Source organism: Rutilus rutilus (assembly GCF_951802725.1).
Source record: "Rutilus rutilus genome assembly, chromosome: 18".
Classification (NCBI taxonomy): Eukaryota; Metazoa; Chordata; class Actinopteri; order Cypriniformes; family Leuciscidae; genus Rutilus; species Rutilus rutilus.
The window spans coordinates 34,647,842-34,656,353 of NC_140231.1; the positions used below are offsets into that span (position 1 = coordinate 34,647,842).

At 34.2% G+C, this 8,512-nt stretch overlaps 1 long non-coding RNA gene across 5 annotated transcripts; it reads left to right on the forward strand.

Moving 5' to 3' along the window:
- The first annotated feature begins 259 nt into the window (after positions 1-259).
- LOC311277302 lies at positions 260-7,605 on the forward strand. 5 transcript variants are annotated; one of them, XR_014625202.1, is made up of 6 exons: positions 260-688; positions 922-949; positions 1,106-1,345; positions 1,740-1,901; positions 3,108-3,202; positions 3,748-3,858. It is a non-coding gene; the product is annotated as an uncharacterized lncRNA (long non-coding RNA). The 5 variants fall into 5 exon arrangements; XR_014625203.1 differs by lacking the exon at positions 922-949 and having other exon boundaries at positions 261-688; XR_014625204.1 differs by lacking the exon at positions 3,108-3,202 and having other exon boundaries at positions 264-688; positions 3,748-7,605.
- Positions 7,606-8,512: the final 907 nt, after the last annotated feature.

The window sequence follows — 8,512 nt, forward strand, 5'->3', positions numbered from 1 at the left end:
AGTTCATCCATATATGATACCATATATCTGCATATATTATAGTATAGTATTGGTTTCTCGCATATATGGACAACATTAATTAAATATGTGACATACATATTTGTTTTCAACATATTTAATAAATGTATGTAAACATACACTGTAGCCTAACCCTTTACTGTAAATTTACAACGAATTTCTTACAGAATTGTACTGTATTTCCATAATACAGTATTAAGCTGTATCTTTTACAGAACAGCTGTAAATATACAGCACATTTCTGTTTTCGTCCTGATAAATTCGTTACCATCATACTGACTGAAAAGTCATTGCATTGTGGGATTGATTTCTTTCGCGCTCAATTCAGTTCAAATGTGACGCGTCATGCGAGCAGCAGCAGACAGTAACGTTAGGCAGCTACAACAGGCAAACTCGTTTTGTCAGCGGGATTCAACTGAACAAATAATCATTCCTGTTATCAAGATAAACAATGTCTGCGAATCTGTGAGCAATTTTAAAGCTTTTTTGAGGTTCGGTTCGTGTTTCAAACATTAGTTGCCTGTGACGCAGCAGAAAATTGACGACGTTAAGGGTAGCAGCTACCTGAAGACGGATGGAAGAATTTGTCATTGAATAATCTAACCTGCGCGTGACGATAAGTGGGATTTAGAGTTTGAGAGGATGGAGAATTGTTCAACTGAGTGATACGGTAAGCCAATATATAAGTTTTTTTTTTTTTTTTTTTTTTTTTTGCGTTTCTACATTGTTTTCACGTATTTGGTTTGATTTTGCGAACGCGGTTTAACGTGGCCGCGCAAGCAATTCACTGACTCTGTTCCACCTGTTTACCAAGTAACGTTAACTTCGACATTTCATATAATTGGCAACCTTTACCATGCTATTTGCATGACGTGCATTTGATATATATTTTTTTCGTTTTAGGCTTTGTAATCTGATGGCCATTGTTAATGTAAGTGCTTTTAAGTAGTGTTACAGTTATAGTCTATGTGGTAAAAAAAAAAAATGCTGTCAAATTCTGTCAGTTCTGTGATCGTGCTTTTGAATCGTTGTCAGAATTTTGCTAGCACATGAAAATCCATGTTCCTAATGCTGTTTTCAAATGTAGTAGGCCTATTCCTGATTGCCATCCCATACAACTACTCCCTAATTCAAAGAAGTTAGACGGTGTTATCCTTCAAGCAGATAAGTAGAGATTATTCAGCAAATCTCATTAATTTGTAATATGTTTTATGTTTTGGTTCTGTTGATCAAGGTTGTGCTGTCCTTTTTAAAAATTGTTTCAGGAATTTGCATCGCTGATGTCCAGCAATCTACATTTGCCAGAAAGTCCACGACTTATTTCCTGGTATGTAAACATTAAAGGGGTAGATGAAACCTAAAATGAAAAGCCATCAATTACTCACCCCACTGCAAAATATGTTTTTCTTAATTAGTGTTTTTATTTTGTTTCCAGTCCAGATATCTACAATTCTTACATGAAGATGCATTTAATAGACACGTAAAAATTGTCTTGTTTTCTTAAAGAATAAGTCAAAATTAAGTGAGTTTATGCTTAAAACAAACAAAATTATATGCCAGTGCATTTTAGCATTCTAACCAATTTTAATTTTTAGTTGAAAAATGTAATTCATAGAACTATGAATAGACAACTACATCGAACCACTGTGGAACCCACAGTAGTTATTTTAATTATTAATATTATTTATTTATTCTTTTTTTTTTTTTTTATTCCATTACAGGTCAATCTCTAAGCAACCAGTGCTGGATATTAAGTTTGGAAGGTCAAGGTGTGTGTGAAGGATCACAGCCTCTTCATCACTGGCCTGGCAGCGCTGTTTGCCTCCTCCTATAACTTCAGCTTGCAGTACCAGGAAGAGGCAGCACCTTGAGTTTGTTCAGAGGTTAGTCATTGGCATATTTGCCATTCATATATATATATATGTACATATATTAGACTGAATTGTGTCACTAACCTTGACTTGACAGTATTTATTATGTTGACTACTGGTATGAACAATATGGCCCTGGTTTCCATACAGGGCTTAGCTTAAGCCAGGTCTAGGCCTTAATAAAATTAGGGTATTTAAGCAGATTTTATAATAATGTATCATTAAAAAAAAAAAAAAAAACATTACTGGTGTGCATCTTGAGATAAAACAGTGGCAGTCATATATTTTAAGATATGTCAGTGCAAGTTGTTTTCAGTTGAAGGATTAGTGAAAATTCTGTCATTAATTACTCACCCTCATGTCGTTCCAAACCTGTAAGACCTTCGTTCATCTTCAGAACACAAATTAAGATATTTTTGATGAAATCTGAGAGGTTTCTGAACCACCCATAGACAGCAACGTCTTTGCAACTTTTAAGGCCCAGAAAGCTAGTAAAAACATTGTTTAAATAGTCCATGTAACTAGTGCAACCTTAAAGGAGAACTCCGGTCAATTTTAACATTGAGCTAATTTTTTTGTAAATTTGGAGTGCTGTCAGTACAGAGAACAACGACAAAAATCGCTGTTGCCTACACTGTGTTATCCTCTTTTTAAAATTTGCACCCTGTTGACTTCAAGTTTTAAACCTGCTTTTAGCCTCTTAACATCCTTGATGTGTCATACAAGTGCCCAGCCATGTGAGTGATTCCTTCAGAGTGAACACGGGTGAATCTGACTGCAGTAGATGTGAAAGATATCTTGTTGAAACATCTACAAATGTTAATTAAATCTACAATTTAAGGTGGCAAATATTACCCCTTAATAAAAAATGTTAATTTCTGTCACTGCTGTAAACTGACCACTGCATAGAATATGAAAAATATGAATATCTTTGTCAGTCAGCTGTCAACAGGCCTAAACAAGCCATGGCACCAAGCACAGAAACACAATCAGTAAAATGTTATCTAATTATTATCAAGAAAACTTTGAAAATATCGATCGAGACATATTTTGTCAATATTGCACACCCCTAATGCATGGTATTAATTTTGATTTCTTCGGGTCTTAAAAAGCCTTAAATTTGACTTTAAAAAATGTGCAGAAACCCTGCATCATAATATTTAGATTGAACCACTATATATTTACCAATGTTTTTACCACTTTTCTGGGCTTTGACAGTTGCAATGATATTGATATCAATGGAAGGACAAAACTATCAGATTTCATCAAAAATATCTTCATTTGTGTCCCGAAGATGAACAAAAGTCTTGAGGGTGAGTAATAATGACAGAATTTAAATTTTTGGGTGCAAACATGCATTTTAGTCTGGTAAATCATGTTGTCATATATGCAATAAACATTGCAAGGCTTGCAATTAAGTTAAATTATTTCTGTCACAAAGGTTTGGGCTGGATTCTGGCAGTGTGTGCTCTATATAAACGGAGAGTCTAAAGACTGCCTTTCCACTTATACTCTGATGGCACCGGATGAGGGGATGATATTGTTAATGAGCTGGGTGATGAGTAGACAAAAGTTGTAGAATAAAACTTTAAATCTGGCAACCCCACTTCCAAAAATGTAGTTAGTTGACAGTGCGCATGTAAACAGACACATTGAGTTGATGTATTTTACCAGGGCAGAAAAAATATCAGTTATTGATCACAACATCCAACATTGCATTATTTTTTTTTCACAACATATCCTACATTGCATTTTTTTTATGTTGTTCAGTTTTAGACAGCTTTTGTGCTGTATCTCTTTGTCAAAATATATACACTCAGTTAATAATATTTAATTGTTGTTTTTTTCTGCCTTTTAGACGCTTTCTTGACATCAATCCTGAACGTGGATCAAAAACAAAGAAAGGACAAGTAACTTAAAAGAAAACTGGCCAAGTTGTGCAAAACAAGAACAGGGCAATTCCAGCGTTATGGACGTGACATTTGCAGTCAAAACTTGAAATATAAATTCTCAGAAAATGCATTTAATACCAATATATGTAAACGTCTGTTTATATATCCATACTCCCTTAATAAAGGAGTCCAGACATTAGAAAAATATCAGTCTACGCATGCGTTTTATATTTAATTTGAGGGAAATACACATGCGTTACGGACGTGACAAAAAAAATCTCTAACTTTTTGTTGCCAAAATATTTTTTAGTAATTCTGTGAATTACACTGCGCAAACCAAAAGTAATAGTACCCACCGAATGAAGAAGGGTTGGCTCTCCACAGAACATAAAATATTCATTTTATGTTATTTTTCGTTTTCGCATTTATGAGGAAAAAACAATGTTATGGACGTGACAGTTCTCCGTTACGGACGTGACCGCTCTGAAAGCGGCACTAAAATACTGCTTTAAAACGTTCACAGAGACCTCAAACAGGCATTTAAAACACCAAATATTAAGGATTGGCATTATAAGCAAAAATAATATTCGATGTTTGTTCGAAAATCGTAGCGCTCTCCCCCAACATCACCGGTAAGACAGCGTTCACTCAAATCCCGCTCCAACATTACATTTGAGTAGGCATTTAGTCTCATATTAATGTTTAAATAAAATAATTGTATTTTTTATTTCATATGTTGATTATATGAAAGGATAACAGCATGAGTAAGATCATAAGATGCGCAATATATCGGATACAGTATATCAGTGGGCAGACATGATTTTGACCAATTCTTTAGTTTTTTTTTTTTTTTTTTTTTGAGAAAGCTTTTCTTTAATGTGAATTTCGTTTTGTATAAATTGTATCTTAATTTTAATCAATGTTTCATCAACAAATTGCTTGGATTTATTAAATAAGAAGCAAATAGGCTATAGCAGACAATATAATCAGGACACGGAGGCGCCGTCGCGTGAAGTGGAGCGCGCCTCATAAATGAACCGAAACTCCGCGTATAATGTAGGCTACTTGCCTCACATACCTGAGAAATATATCTATATAGGACGTCTGAAATGTCTACTTTTAAACTACTTTTAAGTCGTGACTCAAAATGATTGCAATATCACTATTATTTTGTCAGCTTGATCGCGGGATTATGATGAATATTCATGTTTTAACCAAGAGGGAAAAACGCGACATCCCGAAGAAGTGTCCTATGGCTATAAGACACATGCTCTTCTTTAAGTTGTACTGTATCATATACTACCTTCTGATATTCATATTTCGTCCTGTAACTGGCAGAGGAAGAGAAGATCCGTTCATGTGCACTTTATCCGCCGCGCACTGAGGCGCAATATACAGAAATATACCACGCCGCAGGGTTTCCGTTGTTATGAATATGTAAAATATTGCAGTGAGACATTTTAATTGTCTATTAATAAACAAGTGTTTTCTGTGTCGGCTGCAAAGATGAAGTCTGACTCGCGATCTTCGCAGTAGTGAACGCGCCGGAGAGAAATACACATTTCATACGGATTACATCGTTTTATTTAGTTTTGAATGGTTCTGTTTAAAAGTAAAGATTTCTGTAGATAATAGATATATTTCTTTTTTTTTTTTTAGGTGTGTGAGGCGAGTAGGCTATCTTATACGTTAAATTTCGGTTCATGGATGATAGCTTAACATTAGCTCCAGTTCAGGCGCTGGCGCCTCCATGTCGTGATTATTTATTGTCTGCTATATTTACTTTTAAATTACTTTTATTTTATACTTTATCGAGAAAATTGGATAATGAAACACTGATTAAAATTAACATACAATTAATACAAAACGAAATTCGTTTTAAAGAAAGGCTTTGTGCTTTCTGTTTGAGGTCTCTGTGAAAGTTTTAAAGCAGTCTTTTAGTGCCGCTTTGAACGGTCGCGACGCGTCTGTAATGGAGAACTGTCACGTAAGATGGTAATATTATTATTATTATAAATAATAAATCGTGTAATAATCCCGCCCCCTTAATTAAGAGGCGATATTTGACCGGCATATCATCAAAATGTCCGGAAAACGAAACCTCTGCCGGTCACTTTGACCGGCACCATTTTTTTCTAGCGGAAACTCTGCCACGCCGTATTAAAGAGCGGTCTCTATTGTTTACATTTTGTTATAAAATAGACTGAATTTGAAAGTTGAGACATTTTTTCATATTAAAACTAACAAAGCACAAATATTATTGCGATTATTGGATATGCACTGAATATATGGTAAGCCTGAAACCGATCACAAGTGCATATGATTTGATGTGAAGCGTCCGTAACGGTCACGTCCGTAACGCATTATTATGGTTGTTCAGAGCAAAGTAGTGGAATGAAATGTCGATCCTAGTAAGCATGAACATAGTTTAGCTTTGCATATAAAGTTTCAAGTTATTTGCATTTATAATTGTTATATTATATAAACTTAATCTTTAAAACGTTACGGACGTGACAGAGCACTGAAGCGTCGAGACCTCTTTATTAAAGCCCTTATAAATTCAACAGGCAGTGCTGTTATGACCAAATTAGTAAATTTATTTCTCAGGCATGCCTCCAACTTTCAGCAAAATGCTTTATGTTCAAATTAAGTTTTTAAAAGGGGGGTCATTGATACCTCTTTTGAAAGCATGAAATATGGCTGGTTGAAATTAAAATTTTAGCATTGTTGCTCACCTCATATGTGGTGGAAAAACAAGGCAATTTTCTTAAAATTTCTGATACAGCACATTAATACAGTATATTACAGACCTAAATGGACAACTTAAAAGGGGTTTTGATCTTTAGGTAAAAACTTTAATTTTTCATGGTAAGGATGACCTTTGCGTGGAATTGCCCAACACCACTGTAAGCCTACAGGTGTCCTCACTTCTGCGAAACCTTGCAGACTTTGAATGGGATTTCGTTTGCACTTTTATGGACTTCAAAAAAGAATCAGCATTTCACTGTCGTTATAAAGCTTGGAAGAGCCAGGACATTTTTTAATAGAACTCTGATTGTATTCGTCTGAAAGAAGAATGTCAGATACACCTAGGATGACTTGAGGGTGAGTAAATCATGTGCTAATTAAAATTTTTGGGTGAACTATTCCTTTAATTAAGTGCTAACTGTTACCTGTTTGTTAAGTGTTAAAATTGCATTTTATGTTTAAAAAGTAATTCAGCCAACATGTTCACAGAAGGCAATTTAACTAAATAAATGTTTTAAAACCCAGAAAATGTTGTTTTCTTCCTAGTGTGACTACTCTTATGAAACCTTAAAGTATAATATTTTAATTATGTAATAATAAAAGCAGTATTCCCTGTAAAAATACAATTTATTGCTGTCGACAAGTTGTGAAATGTGGTATATACTGTATTTGGTAATTACAGTGGAGTACTGTAAATGCTGTTTACTGTAGTAGTGTTGTAAAAATACAGTATGTGGATGGCAACCCAGCTGCCAGTATTTAACTCTAAATTTACAGTGAAAAGTTTTACAGTGTACATGCATGTGATACTGATGCATTTTTAAAGCTGTGGCATATGGTTATGGTACTTTGTGGATGTATTTGTCAAAAATGACAAAGAAAACACTGCATTATTGTATTAAAATACTATATTTGGTATTCACACAATAGACAAAATCTCCAACTATAGGCATTTAATTTCAAGGCATTCAGATATAAGATTTGTATCCCTAATATATGTTAAAGTATGTACTATAGAAATAAGTACATATATGCATGTATAAATATATGCGTCATATATGCATGTATACATATATGCGTCATATATGCATGTATACATATATGCGTCATATATGCATGTATACATATATGCGTCATATATGCATGTATACATATATGCGTCATATATGCATGTATACATATATGCGTCATATATGCATGTATACATATATGCGTCATATATGCATGTATACATATATGCGTCTTACATATATTTCACATTTATGTGCATATACGGGAAAATATATGGCACTTACATGAAAACGGCCATTTTTGATATATTTTGAAATATATGTTTCATATATGTATATGTGTTTTACATATATGAATTTTGCATATATTCTCATATATGCAGCAGACATACATGGGCACTAACATTATATATGTAATTTACATATATTGACATATATTACATTTCTGTATGGGATATATTTCTTTGTTTTGAACCATCATTTTACTACCATTTCTAGTTGTTTATACTACTACATTTTACCCAACATCTCAGATTAACCTGACATCGCTAGCTTTTGTTATTAGTACTACTAGCACAACACGCTAGTAATTCGCTAGCCTGTTAACGCGCCACCCGTGCGCTCAGCTGTTTTATTTATTTATTTTTCTCTCGCGCGTCCGCGCCTTTGAGTTCATAAAAAGCTCAGGTGAGTAAGAATCACTCAACAAACACGGTGAGTAATGTCTTGTCCTGTTATTGTCACTTGCACTTCATGTCACATGTTTAGTATAGGCTTCTCTGTCGACAATATAGGATTTATATGTGATAAATGTAAGGAGACAGTTAGGTTGACAGAGAAGATTTCAGAATTAGAAACACGCATCCAAACTTGAATTGAGGATAGTAAGAGTGCTAGTGCTTTAGATGTTTTGGATGCGCATAGAATAGTGCACACTTTACATGAGTCGGTTCTGGCTGAAGTAGAGCCCGTG